Source organism: Mus caroli, chromosome 8 (assembly GCF_900094665.2).
Source record: "Mus caroli chromosome 8, CAROLI_EIJ_v1.1, whole genome shotgun sequence".
NCBI classification, from domain to species: Eukaryota; Metazoa; Chordata; class Mammalia; order Rodentia; family Muridae; genus Mus; species Mus caroli.
Window position 1 is genome coordinate 114111540 of NC_034577.1, and position 21763 is coordinate 114133302.

Here is a 21763-nt window from a genome sequence, read left to right on the forward strand (position 1 = left end):
ACAACCCTGACTAACACACCAAGAACCCAAAGAACAGAGATGAGGGTCTAGGGGACACTTGCCTACATTGAGCAAGGACCTCAGTTCCATCACCAGCAGTACATAAAAACAAGAGTGGTGGGGCAGGGTACTACCAATAACAAGATCCACCTCCAATTATAGATTTATACACTAGGGTTCTATGGACAACCATCACTGAAGTTAATGTCAAAAGGAAGGCTGTTGTTGTGAAATAGACTTAAACATTCATGCACACACTGGGAAAAAAGAAACCATCTTTCATATTTTTATTTTCTCAGGAAGACAAAGAGTTCCTGACAAGATGAGAACATGCAAGAACATCTGCCACGGTAGTACTGTCTCTGTCGCCCAGAGAGGCTGGAGGCTACAGGAAGCCCTTCCTGCCCTGTGTACTTCGAGGTTGGGGATCACCAAGTTGGCTCAGTGGGTAAAGGCGAAAAGCAATGCCTCAACTCCCACAAGCTGGTTTCTGCTGCAACTGGACACACCGCACGGCACATCAACGTCAACAACACGTGCTCTAAGACAGAGACTGGCGAGTCATGGCGAGTCTGTCTACCTCTAAGACAGAGACTGTCAGGTCATCTCGAGTCTGTCTACCTCTAACTCATCAACTTTAAAACAAAAGAACCACTTTTCTCCTATCTCCGATCAGTAGTGTCACATCTAAAACCCTATTAGAAAAGTATCCTATAAAAATAAGGAAGTAATGGAGAAAGCTTCAGAGGTTACGCCAAACAGCCAAGACCAGAGACTCCCTCAAGACCCTAAGGCACTTTAATAATGGAACCGGACAGGAAAATGTATTTCTAAAATAAAGGATGTAGCCACAGGCAAAAAAACAATACCAACCATATCAACACTGGAGCTTGGACCAGCTTACACTACACACTGCTGTCCCTTTAAGATGATCAATTCCAAAGCCAGTATCTTCAACAAGTAAAAGAGTTTGTAAAGGGAGCACTGCCAGACACTACAGAGCACAGCAACAGCTCCCAGAGAAGAGAAGAGGCTATCCTACCCACTACAAAAGTGAGGCTCCCAAGCATCATGGGAAGGTCATGACAACAGCTTTGCTGAGCACATGAACTCACACAGCTTTTGTACCCACTCAATACCACCCCAGTGCCCCTGTACACACATGCAGATAGATTATAAGGCTGACACGAGTGACTGCTAAACATCACTTATGGCTAGGGTTGCTGTGATCACACAGGTCTCAGAAACTAACCTCCAAGACACAAAAAAACAGATCTGAGTCTAGACAAACCTGCGAGCTACACAGCATCAAAGTGGGGCTGCCATGCAGGAAAGTAAGGCAGCTGCTTCTCCCTTTTCAATCCAGCAGTAAAAGAAAGAATCACCTACTATCTAAGACGACTCCTCACTCCATGGCAGAAACTGCCAAGCTGGGCACGAGCCTGCTTGTCTCCACTAGCACCCAAGACATCCTTGCTTCTTCACCAGATCTAGCAACTGTTTCCAGCACCACCCCCCCAACACACCTACTTCCTGTCTCCACCCACTCTGTTCTACCTACTAGGGATGGCACCACAGGATTGATTCTCTGTGCTTTAGAAATAGGCAGGTTGTCTCCAAGAATTGGGGAAACATTTAAGTGAATGGCAAGAAAAAGAGGTGTTGCCAAAGAAAAATTCCAACATATTCATGACAATTATTTAAAGTAAAGAAAAAACCCCACTAGACTACTAAGACAGAAATCCACTAAAATCTCTGCGTATTAATCTTTGCAGTTCTCTTCATATGTAAGGTATAAAGAGAAGGGTCATCATTTTTAAAAGATTTTACTACTTAACCTTATTTAAGTGTACATAAAACAGCATCGTATGCTTTGCCTGCATGTGTATGTACGCAGCACATAACGCGTGATGCCAGAGCGGGCTGGGAAGGCAGCATTGTATCGTCTAAAGCTGAACTTACAGATGGCTGTGAACTGTCATGTGGGGACTGAAAACAGAATGTGAGACCTCTGGAAGAGCAGTCAGTGCTCTTAACCACTGAGCCGTCGCTCAAACTCCATCATCTAGAGTTACACAATTATCATTTCTTTATTTCATACCATTTTTACTACCTTTACTCAGTATGTTACAGAGAATGTATGTTGTGTTAATAAAAACTGTACGCCGGGCGTGGTGGCGCACGCCTTTAATCCCAGCACTCGGGAGGCAGAGGCAGGCGGATTTCTGAGTTCGAGGCCAGCCTGGTCTACAAAGTGAGTTCCAGGACAGCCAGAGCTATACAGAGAAACCCTGTCTCGAAAAACCAAAAAAAAAAAAAAAAAACCTGTAATCTGTTCAACTGAATAGCTGAAAGTCAAACCAGACACAAAGCCGGAAGAAACTCACAACACCAGCTCACACAACTATGGCCCTATCTAGTCAGTACAGGTATTACAGTGGAGGTGACTAAAGAGAGTTGATACAGATATGAAAGACAAGGGAAAATGTGAGCAGCATCTTCACTGTTCTAATTTTTTTAACCCTAATCTAAATAATTTAAATAATGAAATCTTAGAAACAACTTCTAAAGACATTTATCACTTGCATAGCACTATTTTCTGTCTTCAAACTACCAAGGTTACTATTCAAACCCAAATTCACTCTAGAAAGCAATTATTTCTTAAACATACTTTCTTGCAAAACAGTGATGTCCCTTTGAACGCCTTTACCCTTAGGCAGGTAGTGCTGCTGGGGCTTCAGCTGTTCTGGAAACAAGCTCTTCTAGACTATGACTCCGAGTGGCACAGCTCCATCACTAACAGATGGTATCAGGTCCCGGTGAGGAGCTGTGGGCATCACACAGCACATCAGAGGGAGGTGCTGGCCTATGATGAGTCTACATCTTTGCCATAAGATCAACAAGGCTTTGATGAAAGACAAAAACCAAGGAGGCAGAGCATCTAGAGATTGTGGAGCCTGGCAAATGCTTGCTTTCCCAGAAGGAAAAGCAGTGTAAGGAGAACGTGTCTCAGGAAGCTGGCACAGCCAGGCTGTGCGAGTCTCTAGGGCTAGGGTTCCCAGAAGGTCTAACTGGGATGATGAGGCCAACACAGCTAACAAGGCATTCCTGAGGCTAAGCACATTGAGACAGTTGCAGCCACAGAACAGAGCAAGCATATCTGCTTCCCAAAGAGGGTCCGGTGCTCAAGACTCAAAGAAAATAACCCCAAGAAAGGGCGTGGCAGCTGAGATGGCTCAGGAGTAGAATACTTGCCTAGTGTGGCTTCTTCATATCTAGCACTGAAAAAAAGGTAAAGGGGGAAAAGATTAACACAGCCCAGAGAAACTCTGGAAGATAGAACCCGTCTACTCAGGGCTACTGTGCAAAGTGCCAAGGAGCTTTAATGTGACAACTCCAACCAAACTCAACTACGGAAAAGCCAAATCAAGACCAGGCATGATAGATCAGATCTTTACCCCAGAACTTGAAAGATAGGCAGACAAACATCTCTTAATTTGAGGGCAGCCTATTTCTGCCTAGGTGGAAGATGAATCCTACCACCTCACTAAACCACTAATCAAAAAGGCTCGTTCTGTCACTATCCGTCCAATACACATGCAAAGAAAGAAGGCAAACCCACCAGGTCAGACAGAGCAGGCACAGTCCAGGCATGTCAGAGAGGCCTGAGACTAAAGGAACACGTAGAGTCTAGGTGCACAAGGTGAGAAGCACCAAGTATAAAGCCAGGAACCTAAGCCAAATTCTAACAGGACCAGGTGGGCCACAGGAACAGCCCCGGTGCTCCCTTCCTCAAGCAAGGCCACTAAAAGTCAAAAGAGACATCTTGCTTGTCAACCTACTACACTCACTACAGTCCTCAGAGACTCTTCATGCCTTTCTACTCAGCAGTCCCTGAAATCAACCTTGTAACAGAGTGAAAAGCAAGATACAGAAATCTAAAGCATCCTTCCTCTCAGACCTCCTCCATCTTCATCCCCCGCCCCCAACTCGCCTCAGAAAAGAGAATAGTCTTTCAGGCTCATCCTACACGTCAAACTCCTATCCTGAGAGAGCGCACGCTATAGACAAAGCCATTCCAGCAGGTGCTCTCACAAACCTCATTCTAGATTGAACAAAATCTAGTTTGTTTGTGAGGCCCAAAGTGTCACCCACAACAGGACTACAGAGCCCAAGGCTGTTTCTGTTTATGGGGAACAGAGGTCCAAACTTCCCCTGAAAAGAAGCTAACCTTGCCAGCGAACATACCCTCCTTTTCTATACAAGCAGCCAGTCGCTGTGAGGTTATTCTGAGCAAATAAGATCAAGGTATGAGTCAAATAGTCACCTCGGTATCAAAATAGAACTGAACTCAGGATAATACACCCACCTCCATGCCCTACTAAGAGACAAAAAGTGAACTTCAGAGATTAGCAATTCCATAGGATGAAGGGGACTGCAGGGTAGTGCAAAGTAGATGTGATGAGGTACACCAGATGTGGTCCTATGACAGAGAGGGGACATTAGGAAATGCCCGAGAAATTCTGAAACGTCTACAGCTAATACTCAAGTGTCAATGCTGGCTTCTTAGTTCAGACCAAGGTAGTACTTAAGACGGTAGCAATAAGGGAAAGCTAGGTGGGAATTTTTTTATTTTTTTTGAGACAGGCTTTCTCTGTGTAGCCCTGGATGTCCTGGAACTCACTTTGTAGACCAGGCTGGCCTCAAACTCAGAAATCCACCTGCCTCTGCCTCCTGAGTGCTGGGATTAAAGGCGTGCGCCACCACGCCCGGCTCATTAGGTGGGAATTATATAAGACTTTTGCTACTTATGCACATTTTCCCCAAATCCATGTTTTTTCAGAAATAAGTATATTTTTACAAATTATCAGGCCTGTAAGTAAAGTACACCTTAATAATTCCACTCCCATAATCAAATCATAACTAGCAAGAAGAGATAAGAAGACAAAATAGACTGAAATGAACCTCAGAGATAGACATTACACTGTATCTTAAGAAAAAAATATACACATGGCAGTCACACTTGACAATAAAGTTCTTCCACTACAGCAAGCTTAAGTAACACTGTGCACTATGTTTGCACAATGCATGGACAAGCAAAGTAAACGCAAGTCTCCTGAGCCATTTCTTCAAGATTTACTTGATTTACTTTATGTCTGCGACGATCCCGCCTGCATGCACACGTGTGCACCACAGGTACACTTGGTGCCTAAGATGCTCAGAAGAGGGTACTGGATGCCCCTAACTGGAGTTATGGGTGGTTGTGAGGCACCAAGTGGATTTTGGGAATCCAACTTGGTTCCTCTGTAAGAGCTGCAAAGACTCAACCTCAGACATTTCTTTAACCCACTCAGATATTTTAAAGGCAACAGGTTTCAGAACTGTTTGAAAACACTGAGGTCCCCATACAGGTCAGAGATAACAATTCCTCCAAGACGTATAGAAAATCACCCAAATAAAACACATCTCCAAGTGTGATACTACATTTTAAGACATTATAATCCAGATCATAATTTTATCTGAAAATTTTTTAAAACAAAGACAAATTGCTAAAGCAAATGCCAGGCTAAGAACAGGACAATATCTTCAAGTCGGTGGCAACACAGAAGTAACTAAAGAATCCTCGTCTACAAATTGAAGTGCAATTATTTTCCAGGCCATCTTCTAAACAAGAAGAATTATGTAAGCAAAGAAAACTGATGAGACACAGGGAAGGGCTATAGGGTGCCTGAGTAGTGGACTCCATAGTCCTGGGAGGAAAGGTCATGAAAAGAAGGGCTAAGGGTGGGTATTACGTAAGAAAGCCATCCTGTACTACAGTGACGTGGTCTACTCCTAGTATACAACAGCACCGAGATCAAACACAGAAAAGTAGCTCTAGTGCCAATACACAGTTGAGCATATGCATAGTCGGTCTCTGAAAACCAGACCAGTTCCACAACACAACAAGCCTGATCTTTCTACTTCCATGGGACTTTTAGAAGACAACTCTGCCCAGGGCCCACAGCAGGAAGAACCTGCTGAAACTGTGCACACTGACCGAGATAGGACGACACACAGATTCTTTTAACAGTGTCAATTTTTTGTTGTATTTTTTGGAAGCTGGATGCCAATCTGTAGATGTCAGTCAGCACACTCCTTCCACCATGTAGCTTTGGAGGACTGACCTCCCATCTTCAGGCTTGGCATCAAGTGCCTTATTTACTTGCTTAGCCATCTGGACAGCATGATATGGAATTTTAAACAAATTGTCAATAAGCATACAGACTGAGAGGCTCAACATAGCAGTCTTTAAAGTGTGGTCCAAGGACCCTAGAGGAGCCTCTAAACCTATCCGGGAGGTCTACAGGTTTGAGAAATTTACTGAGGTGACACCTAAACAGATAATCCAATCCACTCAAAGATAACCAGTCTGATGACAGCACAAACTACATAAAGAGACCCATTGGAAAGAAAGGGGGAGGGAAGAAAAGATGAAGAGAAGAACAGAAAGAAAGGGAAGGGAAAGAAGGTAAAAAGATCCACTGGCATAAGCCAAGGACTTTACTGAATGTACAAATCCTCCATTTGTGTCATCCTGAGTCCCTGCACTGCCTGACATGCACCAACCACTCAAGGCAGAACCTCTTCTCCTTGGGAAACACCCTCCTCCTTCCATCAGAGAGCAACTGGCTAGAAATTTCACTTGTTGAAGCATCAGGACTGGCAGAGGCTTCATGGAAAGCACACAGATGACTCTCCTCCCAGAAACATTCAACCAGTCTAATATACTAAAATGAAAAATTTGGGGAAAGACGGAGTTTGGGAAACCACCACAATAAGCAGACAGTACCTAGCAATTTTCTGGATTGCATCATCCTACAAAAAAGTACAGCAGCATTTGGGTATGTAGCGGACTCTGCTGACCCTATTCCCAAAGACCAGTATGTGATGCTGCAGTGCACAGGATGAAAGACCCGGAAGACAAACTCTGAAATGCAAGCAGGGAACCAGCATTTGTTAAAAAACCTCCAAAATTATATTCAAATTACTAAAATATGCTTCTATTGTATTTTCCAGATATACTTCATACAACTGGCTCAAAGTTAATATAAGGCATAATTTGTAAAATTTTAACACAATAGATCTCTTATCACTAACTTTTTATTGGGAAACTAGTTATTTTAAATAAGAATACAAAGTGTTTTCCAGAGCAGAGTTTGGATTCACAAGAATTACAATATTGGGTCAGCTCCTAAAGGCAATTAACAGTTTATGCTGTTCCAAAGTTCTGTTTACATAGCAAAACAGCACCTGGTGATCTAAAACACGAATGACGGCCTGGTTTCAGCATCACCCCGCATAAGTCTCATTGAGGCATGCTCCACCTTGGGACACACCTGCAATCTCACACCATACCAGTGTTTATATTGAAACTCTAAGTCTTAAGGTTCACAAGTAAACCTACTCAAGTCCAGCACTGACTTCAACAGCCTCTCCCTATTCTAAACTGAAAACTAATGGCCCCTGACAAGTAAACTCATTCCTTTTTTATAGAAAATGAGTAACTACAAAATCTTGTCAGTTATTTTATGATTACCATATTTGAGGAGCTGAGCACTGTAGCACACCTGTAATCCCAGCACCCAGGAGGCTAAAGCAAAAGTTCAAGGTTAGCATGACCTATGCAGTGAGATGTAGCCCCCCCCCCCGCCATCAATATTAATCACATGTGGGTGTAGGGTGTGCTGTGTTTTGTCCACAGTGAAGGCATGCATGTGGTGGTCAGAGGACAATCTGAAGAAGGCAGTTTCCACCTTCCACCATGTGGTCCTGGGCACCAGAGCTCTGGGGTCAGGCTTCACAACGGGCACCTTTACCCACTGAGCCTATTATCTTACCTGCACTTTGTTTTGTTTGAGACAGGGTCTTATGTAATCTAAGCCAGCCTTGTTCGAGAAGATAGGGTGTGTCTCTGGGAGTCTTTGAGGTTTTAAATACCCAGGCCACTCCCAGTCAGCACTAGTGCACTGTCTCCTATCTCCCTCCCATCCCCCCACGTCCGTCTGTCTGTTGCTTGCTTGTGGATCAGACAAAGATCTCAACTACTGTTACAATAGCATGCCTGCTTGCTGCCATACCCAACATGAACTCACCTAACTTTCTGGAACTGTGACCCCCCCCCCAAATTAAATGCTTCCTTTTATAAGATGCTTTGGTCATGGTGTTTTGTCATGGCAACAGACAAGTAAGACACATACTTTCTTTTTTATACTTACTTTTATTGCTGGTGTGACAAGTCAAACTACGTAAGCAAGACTGACCATGGAAATCTACCATGGGACGACTACTTGGACTAGAGAGATCTTTCTTTGCAGGCACCTGAACCTAGTGTGGCTGTTTTCCTTAAAACAGAAACTTAGGACACAGATAGGAGAGCCAAATACAGACAGATGCAAAGACAGGAAGGGGATGCAGGACGCTGTGTATCACTCTGCCGACTTGCAGAAGCTCCACACTGACCTAGAGCACACGACCCTGGGCCTGGCCTCTGGCCTCTCTCTAGGGGTTATATACTGAGCCCCTAGACTACAGTGTTGTGACAAGCCAACGTTTACAAATTTAAACAAAGTTTTGGTCAAGCTCCATGAACAGTTTTAGTAAAAACAAAGCATCAAATTTTCTAAGGCAGTGAATGAGTATAACATCTTAGAATACAGGTCATTTTAGTTCATGGCACAGAAGATCTGCCCTTCCAACATAACGAAGTAATGTCTGGACACCTATGTTTTACTTTAACCAGCTCTTTGTAGAAAGTCTGAGGTAAACTGTATTGCTTTTCTGTGTGTGCTAAACTCCCATTCCCTTTTTTTTTTCTGCTTCTCAAGTGCTAGAATTATAAGCATGCACCATCATAACTGACTGGAAACATTAATTCTTAGCCTAAGTCACGGTAAGATACTTGGGTCTGGGGAAGGGTCTCACAGATTCTGTAGGGTACAAAGCTAGAACTCATTGATCATTCTTGGTACTAATGCTAGGTCTAGACAACCACAGTTCTTTTTGCCACAGACCACATCCTCAACTTCCCAGTAACAGTCAAAATGTTGGTGCTTATTTGACTATAATTACAGAACGAGCAGACAGCAGTCTGTAGAGGCATGAAACACCCTTAGCTTGGGTGAAGTAAAGGCTGGCGAGGAGTAGCAGAAGGAAAGGGTCAGGAAGGACATTTGTTTTGGAAGAGCCCATGGCTTAAGAACATCAAGGTGCAGTATGAACATCGAGGGACAAATAAATGAAAAGGTCAACAAACCTTTTTCATAGGTAAGAAATCAACAGGAAAGGGCAATCAAAATTAACAATTACAGCAAGTTAAGAAGATCAATATTCTCCCAAACTGGGAAGGTCTTAAAAACCACTTTTAAAAATACTACAGCATCCCCAAGAAAGAGTTTCAGAACATCATGCCACAAAGGACAACAAGACCATACAGCCATCATAGCCAAAGTACACCAAATCCAAAAGCCAACTAACTTGTGACTGAAATCCAAACGGAAAGACTGAGAACAAACATTGGGTGATGAGACGGGCAGTGCTGAGCCATCATTCTGCCATTATGAGCTCAGCATTCAAAATAGGGATCCCTTGGACATCAGCAACCAGCTCCAGTCAGGGAGTTACCCACAGTGCTACAAAAAGCAGGGTTTGCTGGGATGCAACTGGAGAGCTGTGCAGAAATGAAAAGCCCCTGCTGTTCTTTCAGAGAATGCAGGTTAGTGCCCAGCGCCTTCATGTGGCTCACAGCCATCAATACCCCCAACTCAAGGGATTCAAACGGCCTCTTATGACTGAGCAAACACCAGGTTTGCACACGGTGAACACACACACACACACGACAAATACTCATACACATGAAATATAAATAGATAGATGATCCTAATTCACCAAACGCTAGAAGCAATGGATTTGGTAAATCTGTATATAAAACTTTTAACAATTTGTGGGGGAAAAAAGGGAAACGATTATGGTTGGTTTGCTCCTTGCACCTCTGGATAAATTGACAAAGGAAAATATGTACTCCATAATAAAATTTCTAGCATCTCAGACAATGGCAAAAGACCACAATGAGATCAGTGATAAAGATGGCTGGCCTTGAGGTGCTCATAAACAGTCTAAACTTTGGACTCTAAAGAGCGCTGCCTGTGTCCTGTAAGAGAATCTTTTCTCTAGCAGCCACAGAGATCAGATTGAAAGATCAAACAAAGAAAATCAAATAGTAATTATAACCTTATTGTAAGGTTAGCTGAACTGCCAGGTAGTGGCGACACACACCTTTAATCCCAGCACTCAGGAGGCAGAAGCAGGTGTGTCTGTGACTTCAAGGCCAGGCTGGTCTACACAGCAAGTCCAGGACAGCGGGGACCAGAACAGTGGGGACTATACAGGAAAACCCTGTGTGAGTATTTGTGTGTGTGTGTGTGTGTGTGTGTGTGTGTGTGTGCACGCACGCTCGCGCACCAGGGCGGGGTTGGGGAGAGATGATTTAAGACTGGCTAAATTATTAAGGAAAATTCAAGCCCTGGTCATGACCAGTGTTGGCAGTTAAAGTTAGGGCATTAACTGCCCAAGACTGGGATCCTGTAACTTGGAAAGTGGAGATGGAGGACCCTAAGGATTCTCAAGTGATGTAATAATAATCCCTGCATTTTGATAGGAGATTTAGTTATTGCTATAGGCTCAGTATGTGGAGATTCTGGGTTTAATATGGAACCTCATACAGTTACAAAAAAATGTATCAGAAGTTTGTTAGGATGGTTGGCTAAAGCATTTGTCAAAAGATGGCCTACTGAACAGGAGGAGTGAGAGTGCATGCTACCCCTCGGCTTAGTGTTGATAAAGGGATTTGAGGATCAAGGAAACTGCCATGCCAGTGGGCACACTGTGCAGGATCCAATCTTCACAATGGGAAGGATGGCGGCCCTTCACAGATCCTGTAAGATACAGAGTGGTGAGAGGGGTACCATTTGAAAAGGTTCATTGTCCCCCTTTTTCTTATGCCAGAATCTAGGGTTGGAGATGCTGCTGCTGAGTTAGATGAATTAAATGCAACAGGTTTAATTGGTCCCTGGAAGTACCAGAGGCCAGGTGGCACCACTAAGTCAAAATTCTTCAACATGCCCAGGCTCCTCTACCATTTAGACCATATGATCCAGCAGACTAAATGCTACTAAATGTCAATGGCAGGTAAGGATGCTGTTGGGGCCTCTGGCAGTGGAATGTTGTAGCAGGGTTCTACCATCATCTGCACACATCTTTTCCCCATTTGGAAGACAGTGCGTGGCCTGTTACTGGGTCACACTGGAAATGTTTGCCAATGAGCAACCAAGTTTACCTTGCGACCTGAGCTTGGCCATCATGAGCAGGGTGGTGTGTGACCCACAGTCATAAAGCAGAGCACGCACAGAGCCGTCCATTATCAGATGGAGGCAGCACATATGTCATTTGGCTCAAGGACCTGAAGCTCTGTAAAAACCAAGTTATGTAAAGGAGTTGCCCAATGCCTCTCCTATTCCTGATACAGTGCCGCCTGCTCCCAAGCATGCCCCTAAAGCTTCCTGGGGTGTGCCCTATCATCAGTAGACTGAGGAAGATAGGAACTATGGTCTCGCTCACTGATGGCTCTGCACATTACTCAGGCACCACACAGAAATGGACAGACACAGCATTACAACCCCTTGGTGAGGCAACCCTAAAAGACACAGAGGCAAAAGAATCGTCACTCAAACTTCAGGCAGTACACTAAGTCATTCATATTTTGTGGAAGGAAAACTGGTCAGATGTGTGAGTTTTCATTGATTCATGGGCTATAGCCAATGGACTGACTGGATGGTAAAGGACTTACAAAGAGCATGATTGGAAAATTGGTGAGAAAAACATCTGGGCAGGAAGTATATGGATAGATCTCTCCAAACGGACTAAGAATGTAAAGATGTTTATGCCCCGTGCTCATCAAAAGCTTACTTTTGATGAGGATAAATGTGGAGGATAAGTTCAATAATCAACTAGATAGAATGACCCATTCTGTGGACCGTCAGCCTCTTTCTCCAGCCATCCCTGTCACTTCCCAATGGGTGGGCACAGGAAGACGTGGGCATGGTGGCAGAGATGGGGATTAACAACATGGACTTCCATTCCCTGAGGCTGACCTGGCTACAGCCACTGGGTGAATGCCAACAGCAGAGACTGATACTGAGCCTCAAAATATGGCACCATTCCTTGCGGTGACCAGCCAACAATATGATGGCAGGTTGATTATACTGGACCATTTCCTCCATGGAAAGGGTAACACTCTGTCCTTACCAGAGTAGATATTTATTCTAGATACAGACTTGCCTTTCCCGTTCATCTTGTTTATGCCAAAACCACCATCTGTGGACATATAGAACATCTTATCCACTGTCATGGTATTCCAGACAGTATTGCTTCTGATCAAGGATCTCACTTAATAACCATAGAAGTGTTAAAGTGGGCCCATGACCATGGAATCCACTGGTCTTACCATGTTCCTCACCATTCCAAAACAGCTGGCCCAATAGAAAGATAGAACGGGATTTGAAGACACAGTTACGACGCCAATTAGTGGCAGCAACATGAAGGGCCGGGAGACAATTCTCCAAACAGAGGTGTATGCTTTGACTCAGCAAGATTCATGAGTCCATGAAATCAAGCTCCCCCCCCCCCCCCGGGCAACTGAGCTTCTGATGCCAATAAGCCAACAGGCTAAGAAAGGAGTGACGGTGTTAGAAGGGGTAAATGACCCAGATTACCAAAGAGAAATTGGATTGCTTCTCCACCACGGAGGTAAAAAAGAATATGTGTGGGTGCAAGAGATTTATAGGTTGCCTTTTGGTATTACCATGTCCTGAGATTAAATTCAATGGTAAACTACAACAGTCTAATTCAGGCAGGATGACAAAGAACACAGACCCTCGGGAATGAAAGCAGGGGTCGTTCCTCCAAAAAGAGACATGACATGCTCGAGGTGCATGCTGAGGCTAGAGGAAAGACAGAACAGGAGGCAGAGAAAGACAGTTATAAGTATCTCCCTACAGCAGTTGCAGAAACGAGGATTAAAACTGCCATCAGTGTTTATATCATATTTTGTTAAGAATGTTTGTAGAAATATGTTTTTTCTTTCCTCAAATCCTTTATCATGAAATGTAACATTAATTAATCAGTGGTTGCTGTACTAAATATTGATTCCTCAAGGGAGATTGTACACGCAATTGTTATATCGTATTAGGCACAATGATGACCTGGTTATTGTTTTCATTTGGAAATCAAGCAGGACATTAGAGGCTGTAATTGTGTGTCAAGATGACAAGGGGCAGACTTGTGATGGTTATTCTTTTTTTTTTTTTAAGATTTATTTATTTTATGTATACGAGTATGCAGTAGCTGTACAGATGGTTGTGAGCTATCATGTGGTTGCTGGGAATTGAACTCAGGACCTCTGCTCGCTCTAGACCAGAAATTTATTAAGTAAACTAAAGCTGTCTTCAGACACACCAGAAGATCTCATTGCAGATGGTTGTGAGCCAGTGATGGTTATTCTTGGTTGTCAACTTAATATATCCGAAATTAACTAAAACCCAAACATCAAGGTATACCAGTGAAGAAATTTTTTAGTTAAATCATTTGAAGTGGGAAGACACACCTTTAATCTTGGCCACAGGCTCTGGTGGTGGCCTGTATATACAGGGGTACAAAAGAAGGACGTGTGTGCTCTCTGCCTCTTGCCCTCACTTTTGCTGTTAAGTTCATTTCCTCACTGGCATTATAGCCACTTCCTCACATTCTAGCATATACTCAAGACCAGCCAAGACATATAGCCTCATGGACTGAACAACTATTAGATTCTTGGACTTTCTGTTACTAGACAGCCATTAATGTAACATACTTTAATAAACCATAGACAGACAGATGATAGAGTCTTCAAAAGCTGTTCCTCTAGACAACTCTGACAAAAGTAATGCCTTTAGTTAAAACATTTAAAATCTAGAAAACTACTGGGAAGCAGAGGAAAGCAGATCTCTGTGAGTTCAAGGCTAGCCTGGTCTACAAAGTAAGTTCAAGAACAGCCAGGGCTAAACAGAAAAACCCTGTCTTGACACAAACACATACACAACAAAGGGGGTGGTGTCTAAGAAATAGGGGCTGAGCCAGGCAGTGGTGGCGCAAGCCTTTAATCCCAGCACTTGGGAGGCAGAGGCAGGCGGATTTCTAAGTTCGAGGCCAGCCTGGTCTACAGAGTGAGTTCCAGGACTGTCAGGGCTACACAGAGAAACCCTGTCTTGAAAAAAACCAAAAAGGAAAAGGAAAAGGAAAAAAAAGAAAAGGAAAAAGAAGAGGAAAGGAAAAGGAAAAGAAGAGGAAAGGGAAAAGGTGTAAGGGGAAAGGCGAAAGGGGAAAGGAAGAAAGAAAGGCCAGAAAGATGACTCAGCAGTTAAGAGCATATGCTACTTTCCCAGAGGACCTGGGCGCAAGTCCCAGCACCCATATGGTTGGTGGCTCACAACCATCTGTAACTCCAGTTTCAGGAGATCCAATTCCATTTTCTAGCTTCTATGGGCATCAGGCACACATATGGTAGGTACATAGACATATATGCAGATAAAACACACATACACTAAATAACAACAACAATAACATCTAGACAGTCATTGGGCTTCCCACTCTTGAACGGTCTTATCTAGATGTTCTAATATCCCTCAGAAGTTAGGCATTACAGTAGAGTCAGAGGCTGCAATGAAGAAAGCTGCCAATAGGACCTTTCCTCCTCTGGCCTGATGCCAATGTCTCACAATTTGGGATCCTAAGCATATTGCTGTCAATAAAACATGTACCCAGTTAGCAAAGCATGGAGGCTCAGTCTAAAGAGCAAACCATATCCTGACAGGTATGGCCAGCAGCTTACCTATGTCTGCATTTTGAAGAATAAATATCACGCAACAAGTTTCACTTAGGTTTCCAAATATGAAATTATCACAATTACACTGCTGACTTCTAGACTGAGAAATATGAAAGAACCTGTCTTTAACAGCAGAACCACAGGCCACTTTACACTACATTTTGTTTGTTTGTTTGTTTGTTTGTTTGTTTGTTTTTCGAGACAGGGTTTCTCTGTGTAGCCCTGGCTGTCCTCGAACTCAGAAACCTGCCTGCCTCTGCCTCCCGAGTGCTGGGATTAAAGGCGTGCGCCACCACGCCCAGCCACACTGCGTTTTTATGTAAAACTCAACAAGGTCTTGGTATGTAGCTTAGTAGTAGAGTGCTCATCAAGTATTAGTCAGGCCCTAGGTCCAGTCTCTCTCAACACACATACTCAGTATGTACACAATTTCTGAAAAGAAGGGCTCTCTAAGTTCTTCCCTTTCTGTACCCTACCCTAGCAAATAAGGTGAAATGTACAGCCTAAAACATAGTCCTGAGCTCAGATGCAACCAGACGATGCAAGCAGGAGGATGGAGCATGAACACTTTAGCCCTTCCTAGCTGCTTCTGAATGAGCTTCAGTTCTTCTCCCAGGAGTGCTCCAAAAGATGTCCTCAGCAGCAGCAGCAGCAACAGCAACAACAAAAGCACCATGCACTTGTTAAACATAGCAAGCTAACCATCTCACCTTGCCTCAAAGCACACTGCAGTTACCAAAATACATGCCACTGGCATGCAAGAGCCTGAAGATCACGCACTCCAGAAGGCGACGCTTGCATCTAATCCAACAACAGGGCTTCCTTCCCCTCAGAGCTCCTTGATGAGACACAGAACAGATAATTCCACTGATTTCCAGTAACAGTGTAGCCAGAACACATCATTGTCCTAAGTCTGTGTGTGCCCTGTCTTGTCCTGATTCACTTCACTGGGAAATGTCTTTCATGACCTTTGATTCTGAATTACAAACACGTATAACCATTTCCAGACCAGATGCACCTCACGCCAGCAGCTCAATCACAGGGGATATAATATTTGTCCCCCAGGTGTGCTTGCAGACAGGGCACAGGCTTGAACACTACCTGGTCTTCAGAACATCTGCTGCAAGGACAGAGCTGCTACAACCTTCCATGTATGCTCTAGACCCTACATCCAGGGCTAAAGAACTCAGGGGCCCAGTAAAATGTGCTTCTTGGAGGAACTGCATTACTGGAGACAAGTTTGAGAGTTCAAAGCTTCATCCTGCTTCTAGTTCCAATGCAGTTAAAGATTCAATCTCTCAGTATACTGCTTTGGCATCCTGTCTGGCATGCCTCCCCAACACAATGATGGATTCTTGAAACTCTGAAACTGAAAGCCAAAACAAACTATTCCATAACTTGCTTTTAATTATGGTGTTGTACCATACCAGCATAACAGTAACCAATACAGAGGCTAAGAAGAAATCTTATCTAACACTTAAGACAAAGGTTAAGAGGTGACACAACACTATCAAGTTTCTACAGACATTGAACAGGGGAAGCCCCAAAACACTGGACTGCTTTCCCCGGCACACTGCATTCATTCCCCATCCTAACCCACATAAACAGCTAGAAAACAAACTCCTTTTTATCTAACAGTCAAACTAATAAATCACCGGATGAAGAAGCCGGGCCTGATTACCAGGACGCCTATAGTTCTAGCAATACATAGACAGGTGACTGCCCTAAGTTCAAGGCCAGCACAGGCTACAGAAAGAAAACTATGTCAAACAGACAGACAGACAGACAAGTAAACAAACAAACCTCTGTAAGTTAATGCTGCTATAATCCAATGTTCCTGACCTTATGTGCTGAGTGTTTTGTTCACAAGTCTGTGAGACCTGAGAGGGTATTAGGTGCTCTAGAACTGTTAATACTTAGTAACTGTGAAACAGTACTTGAGTGCTGGGGATTAAACCCAGGCCCTCCGGCAGAGTACTAGTCAATGCTCTTCACTGCTAACCCATCTTTCCAGACCTGCTATGCACACTGTGTAATGAAACAAAATGTGCTTTGCTGCCTATAATGTATCTTGAGGGACCCCTGGTCATCTCTGGTAAGATGTAGGGTTAGGAGGCTGGGACTCAGTGGTTAAGAGCACAAGTTACTCACCAGAGGTCCCAAGTGTGATTCCCAGCAACCACATGGTGGTTCATAACCACTTACAGTGAGATCTGATGTTACTCTCCCATGAACTTAGTACACTGTGCCAGGCAGAGTACCTATCTCTGCTGTTCTTGAGGATAGAGTACTGTGCAGTATCAAGTACATGTGGCTTGCTGTAGACTGTACTTACAAGGGTACCAAGAAAGCATGCCACACGCTTTCACATGACTTATATATATATATATATATATATATATATATATATATATCAATATTACAGGAAAATGAAACAATTTTGCTGGGTACAATGATGGGTGCCTCTATGCTAGTCTAAAGTGGAAGGCTCTAGAGCCTAGAAGTTCAGAGATAGCCTGGGCAACACAATGAATCATAGCCCCAGCAGGCTGGACATGAAACTAGACTTCACACATGCAAAGCACTGGTCCTTTGATCATTGCACAATGGTCCTAGTCTCATATTTTTCTATTTTATTTATTTCAACTTAAATTTTGTTTCTCTAGACAACACCTCACTGTACTGGCTAGTTTTGTGTCAACTTGACACAGCTGGAGTTATCACAGAGAAAGGAGCTTCAGTTGAGGAAATGCCTCCATGAGATCCAACTGTAAGGCATTTTCTCAATTAGTGATCAAGGGGGAAAGGCCCCTTGTGGGTGGGGCCATCTCTGGGCTGGTAGTCTTGGGTTCTATAAGAGAGCAGGCTGAGCAAGCCAGTAAAGAACATCCCTCCATGGCCTCTGCATCAGCTCCTGCTTTCTGACCTGCTTGAGTTCCAGTCCTGACTTCCTTGGTGATGAACAGCAGTATGGAAGTGTAAGCCGAATAAACCCTTTCTTCCCCAACTTGCTTCTTGGTCATGATGTTTGTGCAGAATAGAAACCCTGACTAAGACAATCACTAAGTTGGCCTCTAATTTCTGAGCTTCCTGTTTCTTCTTTTCTATTTTGAATATACATGTTAAATTAAAAATATAAAATATGAGGGGCTAGAGAGATGGCTCAATAATTAAGAGGACTGCCTGCTCTTCCAGAGGACATTCCCAGCATCCACATGGCAGCTGACAACTGTCTGTAACTTCAGCTCCAGGGGTTACAACACCCTCTTCTAGCCTCTGTAAGCAACAGGCACACACATGATATACAGATACAGGCAAGCCTAACACAAAGTAAAATAATAAATGATGTACAAATACAAATGAAACTCCAAGATTTCTTTCATATAAATAACACTTTATCATGCCATATCACTTTCAGAAGCCAAAATGATGCTGGGTGTGGCGCCTTATGCCTGTATTGACAGGAAAGCAGGGCAGTTATGAACTGGAGGCCAATCTGAGCTATATCATCAAGAGTCTTTTTTAAAAAAAAATAGTTGACATGCTATAAAACTTTCAGGGATGGAGAAATGGCTCCACAGTAAAGAGCACCTTTTATTGCAAAAGAGCTGGGTTTAATTCTCAACATCCATATGGCAGCTCTTTCACTGTGCTTAACTCTAGTTCCAGGGGATCTAATACTTTTTTGACAGCCCAGCAAACAAATGGCGCACAATATACAGTAAGCAAAACATTCATATAGAAATACTGTGTGTGTGTGTGGGGGGGGGGGGGGGGCCTGAAAAGATGACTCTGCGGTTAAAAGCACTGACTGCTCTTCAAATCCCAGCAACCACATGGTGGCTCACAACCATCCGTAATGAGATCTGATGTACTTTTCCGGGGTGTCTGAAGACAGCTACAGTGTACTTACATATATATAAGTGTACTTACATAAATAAAGAAATCTTTAAAAAAAAATAGTAATAATAATTTTTTCACACTAACTCTACCAGAGCCTAGACCAAGTAGGCAAACGCTATAGTCTCTCCATATACGATCCTAATATTTTATTCTAGTTGGAGAAATACATCTCTAGAATCATGAAATACTAACAATTAATTTTTGCCAAAAAGATAAATAGCATTTTGCTTTTCCTTGTTACTCATTAAGATCCACGAATATAGCCGCAATCCCAGGTATGTGTGGCTGGCTTCCATGTTACCACTCTCGTTTTCCTTTTCTTCATTTTGAACAGTTGGCCTACTGCACGGACAAGCTGGATCTACCTTCAAACATAAAAAACTTCTTCAATTGGGAAGGGAGGTAGGCACACAGGACCACTCCCACTGCCAGGACAGCTTCTACCTATTGCTAATGCTTTGTAATAGCTTAAAGCCTATAGCCCATTTCCTTTCTTTTGAACTTCTTACTAATCCCTCCCTTCCCCCACTCTGTTTCTTTCAAGACGAGGTCTTACTCTGGCCATGCTGGAACTCACTGTGTATATCAAGCTGGCCTCGAACTCATGCAGATATCTGCATGCCTCTGCATCCCAGTGCTAGGATTAAAAGGATGTGCCACAACACCCTGCTCTTTTTCTTCTTCTTCTATTAATTAAGTTATCTATTTACATTACATCCCTATAGCTTTCTCCCTTCTGATAGTGCCCCCCTCACCCAGTCCCTCCCTCTGCCTTCTTTTTCTTTTTTGAAAATGTGTATATATATATATATATATATATATATATATATATATATATACAGTCTGCATGTATACAAGAGCATCACATAAGAACCTGTCATACAAAGAAACCAAAACAACATCCTCCCTTGGAACTGGAGTTATAGATGGCTAGATGCCATCATGTGAGTTCTGAAAACTGAACCCAGGTCCTCTAGAAGGGCAAGTGCTTTTAGCCAAGAGCCACTTCTCCAGCCCCTATAGTTTCCCTTCCTTCAAGCAACTCAAGAGAAAGACAAGTCAGATCCATTTCAAAGGGGCCAAAGTAATGGTGACTAAGATTTAAAAAAAGAATAAGAAAATGTATTAAAGAGGTAGAGGGGAGGTCTGTTAACAACACATAAAGATAACAATTGGGGGGCTACTAACTTGAAAACATTAAGAACTGGGCAAGACATGAAAATCTTAAAACATGCCAACACTTTTTCTTGCCAGTTATCAAATCTTCCTTTAGAAAAGACAATATGGCAGCTACACTGGTGAGACCCAAGGGCAGATAGGCCTTTATAGAGAGAGATGTCCCTATTCTCAGGATACATGCCAGTCACTCTCAGGAGGTTTGGGACATATCAGCCAAAGATCCCATCCCTCCCAACTGACCACACTCAGAAAATCATGAAAGTTACAACTCTCCCCAAAACCAGCAGCAGAGGATGCCAGGTCCCAAGCCGCAGACCTGTCCTGCCCATTTCCAACTCTATTCTTCATGATAACAGCTAATACAACATGCACACAGTACTAAACAAATAGCAACTGCTGGGCCTCCCAGACGCAGCTTTAGAGATGGTGGAAGATCTTCTAGACAAGACAAGACCATCAACCTACGATTTTTTCAACAAAATCTCTCTCACAAGGACACAAGAGATGCTATTTATGGACCCCAGGAGATTTCATGGTAGGCACTCCACAATCATCCTCTCTAAATAAAATCCAGGACAGCAGTCACTGCCCTGAGCAAACCTCAATCAGGCCCAAGAACAAATGCAAGAAGCAGTACTCACGGATTCCATGGCAAAAACCAGTGTTGCTCAGGAATGGATATGAACAGCAGCAGGGCAGTATGCTCTGAAAGGAGAAAGGAAGAACAGATTAAGTCCATGCTAATCTCTTTCTTGTATCTCTCTACCTGGACCAACTGTAATATAACAAGTAAGATGTTACAAAGGTTCGTCTCTAGCTGGTCTGGGTTTATAAAGAGCTCCTTCCTATCTGATGGTTTGCCTTGCAGCAAGTGTTTATTCTCAATACTACAAAGCAAGGCTTCACAGAACAGGATGAGGGAAAGCTCCAACATGATTATCTGATGGCCTGGCTTGGTGTGTCTTCCTTTCCTCCCCTAGGCAAGGACTCAGCACGAGGCTCGTTTCACCTTAAGACAAGCTTAGATGAGTTCAACAGAAATCCAAACAACATCATCATCAAACCCTTACTTATCAAAGTCTTACATTTTTGTATCCTCTAAGAGATTTCTGTTGAAACTTCTACAGTATATTTCCAACCAACTTACGACTGCCTCCTTCCTGACCATCCTCCCCTCTCCGCTGTCCCTTGCATGTTCCCCAAAACAAGGCGATGCTTGAGGTCCAGTACAGAGTACTCCTGGGCGTTCATTAGTCAGCTATCACCCAGCATATACACCCCATTGCATGTACTTTCATGCTCAAAATCTGAAGAGGAATCCATTCCCAAAGACACAACAATGTATTTCAAGAGCCAGCTGTACATGCCTCCAGTAGTTGGGAGGTGGAGCCAAGAGAATCAAGAGTTTAAGGTCATCCTTGGCTACATCACAAACTCAAGACTCACGTGAATGGACCTACATGAAGTCTTTTCTTAAAATTGAAAAATTCCAATTCAGAAAGGATGAGTTCAGGAGCTGGAGTAGTGGATCAGGTGTTACTTTTTCAGAGCCTGAGTCACATCTGCAGTGCCCACAAGTTGGTTTATTGTTTGTAATGCTAGGTCCATGGAATCGAATGCCCTCTTATGGCCTCTGCAGGCACCAGACATGCACACGGTACACAGATATACATGTAGGCAAAACATCCATATACAGAAAGCGAAGAAAAGGCAGGAAGGGGACAACTC

At 43.4% G+C, this 21763-nt stretch overlaps 1 protein-coding gene across 2 annotated transcripts in view; it reads right to left on the reverse strand.

Moving 5' to 3' along the window:
* The window catches only part of Ankrd11 (ankyrin repeat domain 11), a 150327-nt gene that overhangs the window by 68768 nt on the left and 59796 nt on the right, over nt 1-21763 (reverse strand). For both annotated transcript variants that reach the window (XM_021171028.2, XM_029480582.1), the window contains exon 2: nt 20677-20740. The gene's annotated coding sequence lies outside the window, so the exon portion shown is untranslated. The remainder of the gene's footprint in view (nt 1-20676; nt 20741-21763) is intronic.